This window comes from Tasmannia lanceolata, unplaced genomic scaffold (assembly GCF_043159265.1).
Source record: "Tasmannia lanceolata isolate RefF3 unplaced genomic scaffold, GAP_Taslan_0.1 ptg000008l, whole genome shotgun sequence".
NCBI classification, from domain to species: domain Eukaryota; kingdom Viridiplantae; phylum Streptophyta; class Magnoliopsida; order Canellales; family Winteraceae; genus Tasmannia; species Tasmannia lanceolata.
In genome coordinates, this window is record NW_027518685.1 from 18,302,036 (window position 1) to 18,318,760 (window position 16,725).

General features: G+C 38.8%; 2 pseudogenes across 1 annotated transcript; one reads left to right on the forward strand and one right to left on the reverse strand.

Annotated features, from left to right (window-relative positions):
• Positions 1-3,323: 3,323 nt before the first annotated feature.
• LOC143883339 (dihydroceramide fatty acyl 2-hydroxylase FAH2-like) lies at positions 3,324-11,990 on the reverse strand (annotated as a pseudogene). The gene is made up of 7 exons (XR_013252365.1): positions 11,842-11,990; positions 7,152-7,219; positions 5,092-5,184; positions 4,660-4,856; positions 4,380-4,485; positions 3,822-3,973; positions 3,324-3,713 (listed from the first exon to the last, which is right to left on the reverse strand). The product of XR_013252365.1 is annotated as a dihydroceramide fatty acyl 2-hydroxylase FAH2-like (transcript).
• A 1,345-nt stretch (positions 11,991-13,335) lies between these two features.
• On the forward strand, positions 13,336-14,988 carry LOC143882782 (pentatricopeptide repeat-containing protein At2g22410, mitochondrial pseudogene; annotated as a pseudogene).
• Positions 14,989-16,725: the final 1,737 nt, after the last annotated feature.

A 16,725-nucleotide genomic window follows, 5' to 3' on the forward strand; every position in this document is an offset into this window, starting at 1 on the left:
TAGCCATTGGTTCCCTGAAATTTACAAAAGTAGCCCTAAGCAGCTTTTTAAAAGATTTGATTACCTAAAATTGGAAATCATTCGACGCCCTTTTCTTTATGAGGACAGCCCCTTTCTCTTTCTCTTCATTTTAAGGTCCGGCATCAAAAGCATACAAAGGTGGGAGATAAAATATGGGGAATGATATTTCCCCCCCTCTGACGGATAAAATCCCCCCCTTTAACGTTATTCGTTAAGTTTTGATTAGAAGGCAAAGAAAAACGTTCCAGGGGGTGAATTTATCCTCAAGCAGTGAATCATTCTCAGATGGGGGGGATTTTATCCTTTTAAGGGGGCGAAAATATCATGTCCCTAAAATATTAGAATCTAGTGGCTCACCTAACAATTTTGTGTATCTCTATCCAGTGGGGCCCACCACTATCAATTCACTTCTTTTCCACCGCTAAAGGAGGGAAATGGGGGCCTATTTTATGGGAAATGATATATCGTCCCGTCTTTTACTTGGGACAGCCCCCTTGGGAGGGGTCTGTCCCAAGTAGAAAAGGGGAATGTTTAGACCATTTCTGAAATTTAAGTAGCTTTAACAATTAGTGGGCCCACCGTTCAAGCATCTCTCCCATGGCACCATCATCCTATGTCGGCAATATATGCATTAGATCTTCACTTAAGATTGGTAATGTTTTTGTGAAGACTATTATTTGGATTCCAGGATTTTTCTTTGATGACCCAACCTTGGTCTATTTGGTAGAAATGTTAACCAAATGGTCTAAGAATCAAAAGTTGGGTGGTGCACACAAGATCAAAGGAATTTTTTTTGGAATAGTTTGGAAAAGAAAAAAAATGTATTTTTTTCCCTTTTCCATTGTTTGATTACACATGAAAAAATGAAACTACTTCCTGAGGTGGGTGGTCTGACATGCGAGGTGGGGGTCTTGGTGGGGGTCTCACATGCAACAGACCAACCGAAATGCCTTTTGCAATGGACCCTAGCAAATCCCTTGAACATAAGATACAAAAAGGGGATTTGCCAGGGACCATCGCAGAAGGCATTTCACAGGCCGGCTGTTGCACAAGAGAGTAGCCACATAGGCGCATGGTCCCTAGCAAAACCCTACAAAAATGGGGGAATAATAAATTCACCCCCTTTTCTTCTCTGGGCCACCCCCCCCCCCGGTGGTGCAAACATCATAGTCAAAAATATCCCTTTTCTTCCCTGGGCCACCCACCTTATACTGCAAAAGGAGTAATCATAAATATCCCATTTCTTCCCTAGGCCGCCCCTCTAAGTGTAAAAAGAGTAGTCATAAACAAGGTTTCAAATTTTGGTCTCGGAATGCGTTTCGTTTCTCACCGAAACCGAAATTTCAGCCGATATTTCTAAAAAATCAAATAAAATAATATTTTATCTCGTACAAAATTTCGAACGAATTTTGGTTGAAATTTCCTCAAGATATTAAATCAAGAATAAAATCCACATTTTTGGAGATTTTCCTTAAATTTCTGACTGTAATTTCAGAGAAAAAAGAAATTTCGATCAAAATTTTGTAACGTTTCGAGTTTACCCAATTTTGGTTTCGGGTTGACCGAAACGTGAAATTTCGAATCTCTGTCGAAATTTAAAACCTTGGTCATAAATACACTAGAGAGGGTTGTCCCAAGGAAGAAAAGAGGGCAAATTATACTTCCAAAAAAGGGCAAAAAAAAAAAAACATCTCAAGAAGTTTCTAAATTGTTAAACATCGGTTGAATATCTATCTCCCCTGTTGGAAATTAATCTTGACCACTAGATTCTGATCATCTATCAACTTGCCTTTCTTGGGACTCAAGTTACTTATTTTCTTGGGACTCAAGTAACTTGACTTCCTTGGGACTAAAATTACCTATTTTCTTGGGACTTAAGTTAATAGGAAATTCTTGGGACTCAATGGTCCCTAGCAAATTCTTTAACAAAGTCATCTTCTTTATTAATAGGAAATCAAATTTAGGGAAATGATATAAGACAAAATCTGTTGAAAAGTGAGATTATGTGGACAAAATACGTTGAAAAGTGAGCCTATGTGGCTGCTCTCTCATGCAACAGCCTGGCCCTGGCTGCGAAATGCATTTTGTCAATGGTCCCTAGCAAATTCTTTAACAAAGTCATCTTCTTTATTAATAGGAAATCAAATTTAGTGAAATGATATCCCCCCCCCCCCCCCCTAAACGGATAAAATCCCCCCTTGAATGGTTTCTGTGAGAATGGTTCACTGCTTGAGGATAAATTCACCCCCTTTAACGTTTTCCTTTGCCTTTAAAACTTAACGAATAACGTTAAAGGAGGATTTTATCCGTCAGAAGGGGGGAAAATCATTCCCCCAAATTTGAGGTTGTTGATGTCTTGATTTTATTCAAACCTTTTAAATTCAAATAAGGGATTTGTTAGGGACAAAGGCATTTCGCGGCTGGCTGTTGTGTGAGAGCAGCCACCTCAAATGACTTAAATGAATAAGACAAAAATATGTATTTTTCTTTTCTATGAAGCCCTCCCTTCTTATACTTTTCAACATAGGTATTTGAGCTAAGCCGTTTATTTTTGCAGCCCTTCATCTTAGGCATGTGACCGTGGGTGACCTCTTGATGTTCTACAAGATCAACTGTCTTGATTTCACACGCAAGACCCTCGTACGACCCAAATTGTCTTAATTCAATTCATTGGTGTGGCTTTTAAGAAGAGAAAACAATATTAATCTGAAGATAAAATCTGTAGATAAAACCTAACAAGGTTATTTAAGGCATACGAGTGGTGATTTCAGCAACTAATAACAGAAAATAATGGAGATTTTCATAGATAACTTTCCCTCAAATGTTCTTCTCTTTGGAAGAAGCTTTGATATGATGAAGAAAGTATGAGAAAAAGTAAACTGTAATAATCTGTAGATCAGTGTTATTGTGGCTCGTCAAAAACATACTTTTCTAACTCTACTTTCGTATGTCCAGCAAGATCTGTCATCAGCTGTTCTATATAATACGTAGGGAATTGCTAAGGTCCATCGCAAAAGGCATTTCGCGGCTGGCCTGTCGCATGCCTTTTGCGATGGACGCTAGCAATTCCCTAATACGTATACATATTAAATAAAACTGGTGGTGAAATATGTTTCCAACTCTCGTATGATAACTTTGCGGTCCTCTTTTTTACGAGGGAAAGAGCCATCGCTGAATTTGTCCTATTCATTTTATTCAAATGGGTGGCACCTCTATCTTGAAAAAGAGGGGCCGCCAAATTACTTTTGACAAATGAGAGAGAGAGAGAGAGAGAGAGAGAGAGAGAGAGAGAGAGAGAGAGAGAGTGTTAATGCATGTTTTTTCGGCAGAAATTCCATTGAAGGGTGACAAAACCACATAACACTACCCAAAAAAAAAGAGAGCCAAATCTTAGGGAACTGCTAAAATTGGAGAGAAGAAAGAATAGATATAAATGAAGAGGACACTCCCGCTAAACTAAAGGCCAAGCTTACCACCAACCAATAACAATAACAACCACAGAAACATTCAAGTAAGCTTAGCCCACGCTGATCGACTAAAAGAACCTAAAACTCAACAATCCACCCAATAAATTATCACCTCTTCTCAGCAGATTTTAATGGGGGAAGCGTTCCAAACACCTTGTCCCAGAGAGAAGAAGTGATCCCAAAACCTCTGTCGTGAATTCTGAAGTGATGGTTCAAATGGTACCGCTGGTAAAACATAAACACAAACCATTATTTTTCCATTGCAGACAATTCTAACAAGAACATTAACCATTATTTTTCAAAATGCAGCTTTTAATTTATTTTTCCTCTCACCTTTAGATCTCGAGACAAGGCACTTGTCTCGATGGTTGTCCGTGGTGCAAGTAATAGTGAGTAACGTCATACATAACATAACCCAAGAGGCCGCCTCCGACCAATGCAGGCGTCGTAGAAGGGGTCGACATAACTTTAATCAGGTTCCAAAACTAGTAGACATAACAGAAAGAATCACTTACATCACAGAAAGTAATGTATCAAGAATAATACAACCTTTCAGAGAACAAATTGTAACTATAAGGCCGTGTTTGATTGGATTTTGAGAACCAATGGTAGAGTCCAAAACTTACATTTAATTTTGAGTCTAATAATCAATTTTGGACTCGCAATCGGTTCTCAAAATCCAAAACAAACAGGATCGAGTATCATGTTGGGGGTCAAATTGTATTTGTAAGTATAATTAACATGGCTGTAAAACAGACAAATTTAATATTGTTCTGAAATATAAGCTCCCTCCAGAGTTAGGAAGCATGGTGTTGCTGTGCTGGAGACTGAAAATGAAAGACAATGTCAAGCGAAAATGAGAAAGAAAAAAAGAAATAAGGGGAAACATACCGGATGTAGTAGAACAGCTGTAGCGGCAGGAGGGAAAACAAGGCGTAATCCATCCATAGGGTGTTTATGGTGGCAGCCGTGAAGAAGATAATGTGCAGTGTTTGCCCTGCAATGAGTTTTTTAGCAAACTTTTTTTTTTTGAAAATGATTTTTTTAGCAAACTTTAGCATCTAAATATGTGAGTGTCTGAATGGAAAGAAAGAAATTTAGTGGAAGAAGACCAGCTGAGCTAAATAAGTCGATGAAGAAAGAAATCCCAGATACCAAGTATAAAATTTACCAGTAGGTTTTTGTTTTGATGTGAAAAAGGAAGCGGTGCAAAGTGTACTCCAGCAATGTCCATACAAATATACCAATAGACACCATAAGAGCTACCTTTGGAATCGTAAGGCCCATTCGGATGGATGTGGTCACAAAACAACACACAACTGGGAGCCAGATGAGTGGGATCACCCACCATACTGTTCGTGTTAAGAACTGTTACAAGTTGCAAATAAGTATTTTATTGGATTGGGAACTTCAATTGAAATTATAATAAAGAATAAATGAAATTTCAAAGTGAAATGAATCTATTCATATTTATAAATAAGTAAAAGAAAATCCACTGCACTGTTCATGTTAAGAACTGTTACAGCTGCAAATGAGTTGCAAATGAAATGTTAAACCAGACTTGCATACTGATTTAACGATGTACAAGGCAACATGGCAATACCTCCCAGAAATCACTACCAAAATAACGTGGGCTCTCCTTGCTAACAATAGGCTGGTGAATCCATTCCTGGTAATCTTCACCAAGATGACCGACCTGTAAAGATTTCCAAAGGTCAAATCACAGAAAACTGTTACACATTGGGGTGCAGTTTAAAAGAATCAATAACTGGTAGGCAATTGTAGAACAGGAATTTGGAAGAGGACTGAGGAAGTGGCGAGAAAACAGGTAACATTAAGCCAAGGGAACTGATATTTGCACGACCATGTTTTGATAATGGGACAAACTCACCTTGTTTTACATTATTTAACCAACTGTCAAGGGCTATTACAATTACCAAAAAGTTCCCGGCAGCTAATCAGAGAAGAGTAAAACAAAGTGAGTTGTCCCAGTATCAAAACATGTTCCCGCTGTTGAAGCATTTGCAGGGAATAAAAAATGTTCAAGCATTTTTCAAATGCTAAATGGAATTGAGATTATGGTACCCAACCACCAAAGTCAATGGAAGCAGATTGGAACTTTAAGTAGTCCTCATTAATGGCCTTTTTTAGCAGTCCCTATATGGTGTCATCAAACCATTAGTATTCTCCATTTACAATTTATAGGGTCAATAGTCAGATCACAGGAAAAATGCAAAACGTAATTCTTCTAGATGTGATTTTCAAGCAGCTGTACTACCAGAATGATTTCTAAATGATACGAAAATTATATTCGTACTCCCTTGTCTTGATGATGGGATTCCTCACTACACTTTTCTGATTGGCTGTGGATAGATTTTTGGGACTTGGCTTAGCTAAGCAGAAAAAAATGTAAAATAAGGAGGCAAAAACTGTTATTAAAACAATGGAGTGTGGATATCATATCTCTATAATCAACAAAGTGAAAAATAAGGAAATATGTCCTGTTGTTAAAACAATGAAGTGTATATATCATTTTCCAACATATACAAATATGCATATGGGAAGTGATATTTCTACCCCTGATTCACTTTTTGATTGGATACAGGTTGTTGAGTTGTTCTCTCTCTCCCACAACCAAATCGGTTGAGGAGTGTGACAAGGGCCACAAGGCCATTTCGTCCAACCTTGCTCGCATGGCCGGGCTTGTGTCATATGTAAGGGTGTAAATATCAATTTGGGAACCGAGTGTGCAGTTCTCAAAACAAAAAGTAATATGATCCCACAACACTTTTAGTGGGAATTCCTCTCAAAGCTAGATAAGTGCCTCAGAGAGAGAGAGAGAGAGAGAGAGAGAGAGAGAGAGAGAGAGAGAGAGGGAGAGGGGGAGAGAGAGAGAGAGAGAGAGAGAGAGAGAGGGAGAGGGGGAGAGAGAGAGAGAGAGAGAGAGAGAGAGAGAGAGAGAGAGAGGGAGAGGGGGCTATGGTTCAACCAAACTTGAGAGCAAAAATCTTCTTTCTATTTTTTTTTCTCAAAAAGTGACCAAAGGCTTATATTTATAGACAGAATAACACCCCTACGTTTTTTCTTGAAATGGAAAAATAACACCCCTATTCTAAGAAGATTTAAACTTCTAAACTAAATTTAACTCCTACTTCTAACATGATTCGACTAGGTGTAGTCCACTTGTTCTAATAAGAGTATAAGACCCAAATAACTAATCCAATTTCCAACACAAAGTAGAACTCCTAACATAACTAAAACATCTCTGAACTCCTAAACAAAAACTAATAGATAGTGGGCTTATGGATACCAATGAACTGATTTTGAAAAGGACTTAATATATTTAGTAAGGGTGAACTTACTATTTCTAGTATACCTGAACCTTTTTTAGTAAAGTGTGAACTTACTATTTTCGTAGGCACCCAAACTTACTATTTTTAGTAATCATGAATGTACTATATTTAGTAATTTTGACAAGGACACCCCAAAGGTACTTTAATGCTCTCCCTTAATTTGATATTGGCACCTAAAAACTAAAATTTGGACCTTAGGTAGATGAGTAGATCTATGACATTATATCCAATGATTCGGTTTAATAATTAATTGCTATTGAATCATCAATTGAGAAAAAAATGGGAGAATGGAAGGTCCACATGAGCTAACCTGGAAAACAAGAGGCTTATTCAAGTCCACGGTAAATGGCTGTACAACCATCTTGGCGCCTTGTAAAGCTGGAACCATGATTAAATGAAAATGGGTGGGTTAATCATTAAAATAAAATGTATAACAAACCTTAGAACAACAAAATAAACTGCACGGAAAATAAAATAAACTCAACTCAACCAAAAAGAAATAGTTAACCAGCTCAGATTTGCAAATCGTGCAAGTCAGTGAATGCTATTAGGCTATTCATTCTTAGAAAGACAGGAAAGTAAATATATTATACTTTAGCTCCGCAAAGAATGTTTTGTAATTCCATTAAAAAAAAAGCTTTTTAATTTTACCCTACTAGGGCATGATACATTGAACAAAAAACATGACGAAACACATCAGTCTCAACAATCCAGAGACTTCACATACACATTATACTGAAATATATACTTTAGATGCCGGAATCATAAAAAATAGCATGGAAAAGGAATGCAAATTTGCCTTGGTTAAAGATCAAACCTACTCGCATAATCATCAACATTCCACCTAAGAAAGTAATTGGATCATAACAAAGGGTCCATTCCGACCATTCCCCAGGGATTAATCCTTCACCGCAGTACCAGATGAATGGGAAATGAGATAACCATGAATTGAAGCAGAAATATTGTTGGTGAACTACCCTAAGATTAGTGTGTGATATGTTTGCTTCCTATTTGTCATCTTTAAAAAAAAATGTTTGCTTCATTGCATACACTACGACTGCTACAAACAGAGTTTGGATGTCATAATTTAATGAATTAAAATACAATTTGATTATTCCAAAAAATTACAATACGATTTCAAATAATTCTAAAATGAAATGCCAACTAAAACAAGAATAGTTAAGTGCAAACCTACACTTGGAATCAAGTCAGAAATTGTTTTCTCTCATAAGCCAGTCCAACTTGGATTTAATTCGCTCCACAGAAGTGCAGAATATTCGATAGCACAGTCATTCTTCAACTGAAAACATCATGCTTGATGTGAAAAAACCTCTCTAACCCCAACTAAGCATATAAGTTCACCCCAAGACAGACAATTTGTAATGTTTGAAGCAGATGGCATTCCTGATACGGACTGCAACAAAACCTAGGGAATTTTAGGAGGTTTGACCGCAGAGGAATTTATCAATTGATGTTCTATCATGGAATCAGTACTTGAGTTTAAGTGCCGGAGGATTAAAAGGTTCCTCTAGTTGCCACTAGGCTGCATGGTCGGCCTGCTGCATAGTAGTTGAAGGTTTTCCATTGCAACAGGGCAAAGGGAAGCTTATTGATTGAGAAAAGATGAAGAAGCATATTTGCACAAAATTCTTGGTCTTGAACTCTGCCAGGACCTTGCATCAGAGGTTGCAAAATCTGAGGTAGGGTAATAGGAATGTGGGCACATATACAGAGGAGTTTTACCAACTGATGGCTCAAAATGATTAGGTGGAGAGTAACGAGCAATCAATGGCATGTTACATCGAGGTATTACAACAACATATACAAGAGGTGTTAGTGCTAAATGACTTGTCTAAGTTTCAGCGACTCATCAGAGGACTCTACTCATTCAGAAGGCGAGAGGACTCTACTCATTGAGAAGGCGACAAAACAAGCATGACTGGCCCCAACTCGTGTGGGACTCCCTGTTGGGACTACCAAGCCAACAACCCTATTGCACACTCGTCGACTTTCATTTTACCCTCAATCCCTAGGAGGACAAGTCTGGGCCAATCCAATATGCCTACGGGCAATTCGAGCAGCTCGAAATGATTCAAATGTGGGAAACTTGGCCATAGAGCTACAAAATGATGAAAGAACTACAGCCATGAAGGCAAGCAATTTCTCGTTGAGGAGGATGACAAATTGACGATGGTATTGTAGACTTTGGCGTTGCACCTGTTTTCGATGATGTGCCTGAGGAAGATGTAGTGCATGACAACATGAGTGAGCTTTTACTAATGCGGAGAACTTTCTCACACCGACAGGTGAGTCTGAGCATGATTGGTTGTGAAACAACATATTTCACTCCACTTGTACCATTGGCGGGAAAGTACATTCTTTGGTGATTGATAAAGGCAGTTGCGAGAAAGTGATATATCAAGAGGTCAAGTCATAACTACAACTCACTACACAAAAGGGGAGTGTGGCAAATGTATCGAAATTATGCTTAGTCTCTTTTCCCGCCCTCTACGAGTGTAGCCAAGCCGAAATCTGGGGAGAGTATTAATCTTCCCTCCCTTATGGCATTTTTTCGAATGGTATTGAGGCAGCCCATGTAGTGTGTGTTTTGGTCAGCAAGGAGTCGGCCCATGGTATCATTGATAATAGGGTTCAGCCACTTATATAAGAGTTTATGGATTTTTTCCCTGAAGATTTCCCCCAGGACTAACTCCCATGCATGATATGAAACAACACAAACTTGGAATTGGGTGCGAATGAACCAAATCGGGCACATTATTGTATGAGTCCGAACAAGCATGGGACAGTAAGAACAAGGTATATTTGAAAAAGTATGAGCCCATGTATTGTCCCAGCTCTTTCGACTCCCAAGAAAGATGGTCCTTGGAGGATGCATATAGAATCTGTAGATAGCCCTGCCATCAATAAGATTATAGTTAAACATAGATTTCCTATACCACGCCTAAACGATATGTTGGACCAGTTAGCAGGTGCCCGTGTATTCAAAGCTTGACTTGAAGAGTGGGTACCATCAGATTCGGGTTAGGCAGAGGTACAAATGGAAGACGACAAAGAATCGTGAGGGACTATGCCCATGTATTGTCCCAGCTCTTTCGACTCCCAAGAAAGATGGTCCTTGGAGGATGCATATAGAATCTGTAGATAGCCCTGCCATCAATAAGATTATAGTTAAACATAGATTTCCTATACCACGCCTAAACGATATGTTGGACCAGTTAACAGGTGCACGGTGTATTCAAAGCTTGACTTGAAGAGTGGGTACCATCAGATTCGGGTTAGGCCGAGGTACAAATGGAAGACGACAAAGAATCGTGAGGGACTATGCGAGTGACCGGTTATGCCATTCTGATTGTCTAACACACCAAGCATGTTCACGCAGATTATGAATCAAAAGTTGAAGCCTTTTATTGGAAAGTGGATAGTTGTTTATTTTGATAACATCATGGCATATAGCTCCGATGTTGAGTCATATTTTTCCCGTTTATGAGGTGTCCTATCCACGCTATGCAAGTTGAAAATTTACGAGATGTCTATCCCCATGACTGACCACGTCATCAGTTGATCAGTACAAGGTGAATGTGGAGGTTGATTGGCCTGTACCAACTACAGTTACAGGAGAGAGGAGTTTCCATGATTTCACAGTTTTTAATTGATGGATCGTTCCAAACTTCAACAATATCATCGCATCGTTTACACTTAGAGCGTATGAAACACGGCACCTTTCGATGGATCCCTAATGTAGAACAGAGCTTTGCCCGATGTTATGTTTGCCACATTTCTATCCATCACTGCTTGTACCTGAAGCTCCATGGAGAGAGTTGAAGATTGATTTTGTTGTAGTCTTACCACGTACAAGAGTGTCTTGATTCTGTCTTCGCGGTGTTAGACAAAATTTCGATGATGTCTCACTTTATAGCTTGCCCGTGGATGATGGATGCCTCTCGCATTGCCCGTTTAGTACTTTCCATGGTTGTACACTTGCATGGGTTTCCTATTTCCATAGCATCTGATCAATACCGGAAAATTCGTGAGACACTTTTGGAGGACTCTGTGGCGATTTATAGGTACCAACCTAAATTTTAACAGGTCATATCACCCCCAAACAGGGTGGGATACAGATTGTATCTATGGTAATTTGATTCATAGTTTGGCCGGGGATACTCCGTCACTATGGGACCAGACCCTACCTTTAGTCAAGTTTGCTTTCAATCGTTCAAGGAATTGGACTATTATGTTGAGCCCATTTGAGATAATTATGGGACGCAACCCTCTATGTGCTCTCGAGTTGGCTCCTTTACTATTGAAAGGCCGAGTCAATGTCAAGGCAGCTGATATGGTGTCTCATCTGCCATCTCATAAGGCTTCATGCAGAAGTTCGAGAGAAGACACAGATCAAATGCGAAATATAAGGGGAACATTGATAAACTTCGCCGAGCAATTCTGTTAAAAGTAGGTGATTTTGTATGAGAAATACCGACGAAGGATCACCTTCCCATGGGTGAGCAAAACAACATGAAAAGAGAAAAAGATTGGCCAATGTGAAATCATCAAGAAGATAAACCGTAATGCTTATCGCTTCCTAACAATCTCTACATACACGACGTGTTCAACGTGAAACATTTGATTCTGTATTATGGCGATAGCTAGGAAGAAGATAATGCTGCGAACTCGAGGGCGTGTTCTTTTCAACTTAGGCTGATGCATAAGATCAAAAGGGGAGATAGGAAATCACGATTTATGTGAAGGGGCCGCATATTAATCTTTTAAGTTTTGCTTATGAGAGTTTTCCTAAGGGCTCTGTTTCTTAGAAACAAAGAAAGAAAAAAAAAATCTAAAACCCCTCAAAAAAGTATTTTCATCATCAATCCACGAAAGGAAAAACTCCAAAGCTCAGATCATCAAATCAAGACCTCAAAAATCGGAGAAAATCCAATGAAAAGCATAAAATCGCCAAAAAAAAACTGCTGAAAAACACTGACCTGTAAAAGTTCTGCCAAGTTGAAGAAGCAAATCTTGGATTCTGAAAACCCTAGAAATCGCTTCTTCTAGGAACAAATACCGAAGATTTTTTTCTTCAGATTCTTATTTATTTCTATTTCTATGTATTTATAGGCTGTTGAATGAGAGAGCAGCCATATTCGATGGATTAAATGAATAAGACAAAATATTATGAAAAGTGAACCTATATGGCTTCTCTCAAATGAAACATCAGTTCCGCAAAATTTCTTCTGCGATGGTCTCTAGTAAATTCTATATAGGGAAGAAAAGTTGGATGCTCCAGGCTCCAGCTAAGAAAAAGTGAGCGCTTTTGTCTCCGAAAGTGACGGAACCTACAGCCGTCACCGTCACGTTCTGGATCTTTTACATCCGATAGTCAAAGCCGTTAATTTAATCAAAGACCTCTTTACAAAGACGCGTACCGTGCCAGAACGCTCTCACCACATTCTCTATCAATTGTTGTTGACCCTTCTCTGTAATGAGCAGTGGTGCCACGAGGATGGGCTCATGTACATCTTACACAACTAAAGTTTTCCAATAAAATAAGGCCACGTTTGGATATCCACAAGATTTGGATTTGGATTTCTCACATTTGCAGTTGAGATTTGGAACTGCATCGGATTCTTCAATTTCCGAATTAGCTACAATCAGATTTTTTTTTTGCAAGACATTATTTGGAAATCCATATTTATGGCAATTACCTCCACCCTCGCTGCTCCTCGACCTTGCTATAGCCATGGTTTGAAATTTCGGTGTCGGCACATATTTCGGACCTAGCCGAAACCGAAATTTCGGTAATGAGGTGCGAAATGTCGGTTTTTTGGGCTGAAACGGCCGAAATTTCGGTAACTTCGGCTGAAATTTTGTAAAGCAATAAAAAATTAATATTTTTTTGAAATTTTGCCGAAATTACTGAAATTTCCCTCGAAATTTCTAAAATTTCTACCGAAATTTAGTACATTTCGGATTTCAGCCATTTCGGTGTCCGTCTCCACCGAAATCCGAAATGCGTTTAAAACCATGGCTGTAGCAGCAACAAGACGTCCCTCTCTCCCTTCCTCTCTCGTACAACATAGCATGAGAATGATTGATGTAATTTGTAACCAAAACTCAAATCAAAATACAAATATAAAAAATGAGGTATCCAAACGTGGCCTAAGGGTATTTTCATCATTTCATTTAAACAGCTGATTTTACTATACCTACAACCGAGTCTTGCATATTGTGAATGCAGCCTTTTTTTTTTTGTTTTTTTTTTATTTCTTCCCCTTTTTGGTATGTAACCTGGGATTGAACCTACGGTCTCAAGGTTTGAGTCATAAAGCCTTGACCAAATGAACTACTGCCCAATTGAAAAATAACCGCTGTACTAGGGGTATTTTTGTCATTTCAATAAGAAGGTTCTTGCCGAGAGGTTTTACAGCTTCGGTGAAGACTTTCTAAGAGACAGCAAAACCAAATCTCCCCTCAATCTAATGAATGGACCCTCAAATATACTGCTATTGCTCAAATCTTCCTCTCAGAACCTCAAAAGACTGGCTCAAATCTTCGCCCAAGCCATCACAGCTGGCCTAACTCACACTACCCTCACATGGAATTGCATCATTAGAGCCTATGCCAAAAGCCCCGCACCCATCAAATCCATTCTCATTTACAACCATTTCATGCAATTCACTTCTCTCTTACCTGATAATCACACTTACCCTGCTGTAATAAAGGCTTGCAGTTGTTTACTTCATCTCCCAAAAGCCAAAGAAATTCATACCCATCTTGTAAAAACAGGTCTAGTTTCTGATGTTTACATACAAAACTCTTTGATTCACATCTATGGGGTCATGAGCCAATTCAATGATTCAAAGCAACTGTTTGACGAAATGCCTCTGAGAGACTTGGTTACTTGGAACTCTATTTTAGCAGCCTACGCCGCGACTCCTACTTTGCAACGTGAAGTGTTGGTGGTGTTTAAGGAAATGGTGTTTGATGGAGTTGGAGCTGATGAGATCACTTTGGTGATTATGCTGTCCGCTTGTTCGCAATTGGGAGGGCTATGTTATGGAAGAGTTATCCATGGTTATGGATTGAAGATGGGGATTGGATATATGAATTTGGATAATGCACTTTTGGGTTTGTATGCTAAAGGGGGTGACATGGGTACTGCATTTCAACTGTTCAACCAGATGGGTGTAAGAGACATAGTTTCATATACTATTCTGATCAATGGTTATGTTGAATTGGGCTCCGTAGATCTGGCTCATGAGATCTTTGATCAGATACTTGTGAAAGATCTCGTCTTGTGGAATTCTATGATAAGTGGGTATGTAAAGGTCAAGCGTCCGAAGGAGGCTTTGGAACTATTTGAGAAAATGGTGATTGAGATGGTAAAACCAGATGAGAACACTGTGGTTAGCGTGCTTTCAGCTTGTGCCAGCTTATCAAATTTAAAATTTGGTAGATTAGTTCATCGTTTTATCCACCGAAAGAGTATAAAAATAGATGCTTTTGTGGGAACAGCTCTGATTGATATGTATGCGAAATGTGGGAGCCTAGAGGATGCAATTGGCGCATTCTACAAAATGAAAGATAAAGATGTTTTCGCTTGGACCACGATAATTATGGGGCTTGCAAATTATGGGCATGGGAAGGAGGCTTTGGGACTGTTCACTCAGATGCAAAGAGAAGGAACGGAGCCAAACGGAGCCACATTTGTGGCTGTTTTAACAGCATGCGGCCGTTCAAGACTGGTTGATGAAGGCCTCCATTGGTTTGATCAAATGGTAGAAGTTTACAAAATCACACCACAGATTGAGCACTTTGGGTGTATGATTGACATTTTGAGTAGAACTGGTTTGTTACACCAGGCAGCGGAATTGGTTAGAACTATACCATTGGAGGATAGAATCATAGGTTACAAGACTCTACTTAGTGCCTGCATAAGTCATACTGATATTGGTCTTGGAGAACAGGTGGCGAAGGAGCTGACCAAGTTGAATCCTCGGAGCCATGGAGTTCATGTTTTGTTATCAAATTTCTATGCATTGGCTGGCCGATGGGATGATGCTGCGGAGACAAGAAGAATAATGAAGAAATTGGATATGAAAAAGGAAGCAGGGATTAGTTTGTTGAAGTAAACCTTAATCTGTAAATTTGATATTAAGATGTGAGAACTATAAATTTGTACATTTATTACAATGAAGACACCAGAAAGTGTCCATTAGTTACATTGATGTGACATTCTTTTACAGAATTCCTCGCAAAGATGATCAGATTAGTACTTATCACATGATAAAATGGAAGGCTTAAAGGTGATCTACAATATGAACTTATGCATCCGTAAACAATACATCATCATGACATTCTCTTGAAGCATATATCTATACAACCATTACAGATTCTTTTGCAGATTAGCTTGATTCCAATGCACGTAATTTAGATCAAAGCCAGTTCTCGTCTATATTTTAGTGCTGATTAGTCACAACTTTGAGATTATTTCTTCAAGATGACAGATGGCACTGATAGATCCTAAACCGTGAAATTAAGCAACACTGTCTCTGAATAAGCACTGTCCAGATCGCAGTTAGGAGAAGCAAGATGAGAGAACCATATTATGATAAAACAAATACAGATGGACAAGAACGAAGGTATCATCCCGATCATTTGGCTTGCAGTTAATTTTACAGTTTGCAAGTAATATGGCACCAAGAATAATGGTCCAATTTCCCTGCATGTCTAATCACCCTCACCGACCCAACTCAGATCTGCATTGGATCCTCGTGCAGTGTGCACCTTTAACCTTGTAGGAGAGAAATGAACTGAATGAATGCAAACCTTTTACAAATGGATGCCATTTTTTTTTTTGAAACAGAATTACAAGTGGATGTCTTGCTTCACACAGATAGCTTGCCCTTGATCATTTGAGGCTCCTACTAGTCTCCAATGAATTTAAAATTGCCAGCATGATGGAGAGTCGTGAGTTTGACTTAGAAGGGATACTTGCATGCGAGAGAGCTAAGAAGTTGATTATGTCTCAATCAATTCATGATTGGGATTTTGCATTATATGTTTTGAGATCTACTCAGATTAAGAGAATCTTAAAGAAAACGACTTTGTCAGTGGGTCCAAGGAAAATCATAGAGAAAATTTGGTTAAAAAAATGTTTTGCAGTCATCCAGAAGGGGAACTAATCCGAGGAATAAAGCATATAAAAAGAGAAAAAAGGATGAAAATGTGGAGGGATCCATGGGAATGACACAAATGACACAGAAGTCCCAACAGTTAAGCATAGATTCATAGCTTGGAGGGTTGACTCCTTTATTGCAGCATTGGACAGAGGACAGCAACCTCTTTTGGTGCAGTTAATTTTTTCATGTTCTAAGGAAAGGTTAACAGGAAAGCAACCTCATTTGGTGAAGTGCATTTTTTTCTAAGGAAGGTTAATTCCTAGATCCATGCGGAGTTTTCATCAGCAGATTGTAAAAGAAATCATTAAATTAGTTCAGTCACATCACATAGGCTTACTGTACTGGATGAGGCTGAGAATGTGCAATGGTAAAGGCTCTAGCTGGATCCTTCCTCGCTGACAAAGTTAGAAGATGACATGGTCTAATGACTGCATTTCCTTGGTTATTAATGAACCCATTAAAAGATACAGCAGAGATTTGGAAGAGCAAAATTTATTTGAACCAACAAAGAACACTTATTCCATGAAAGCGTTGAGAGGAGGTTTCAAAACAGTAATGGTTCATTTATAAAATTTGAATCTTAGCTCACGACAAGAAATGTACAAAAGATAGGATTCATAATTTTTGTTTTGAAATATAAATGACTCATGATTTATAACATGTTTCTGAGATTGCAGTGTTTATCCA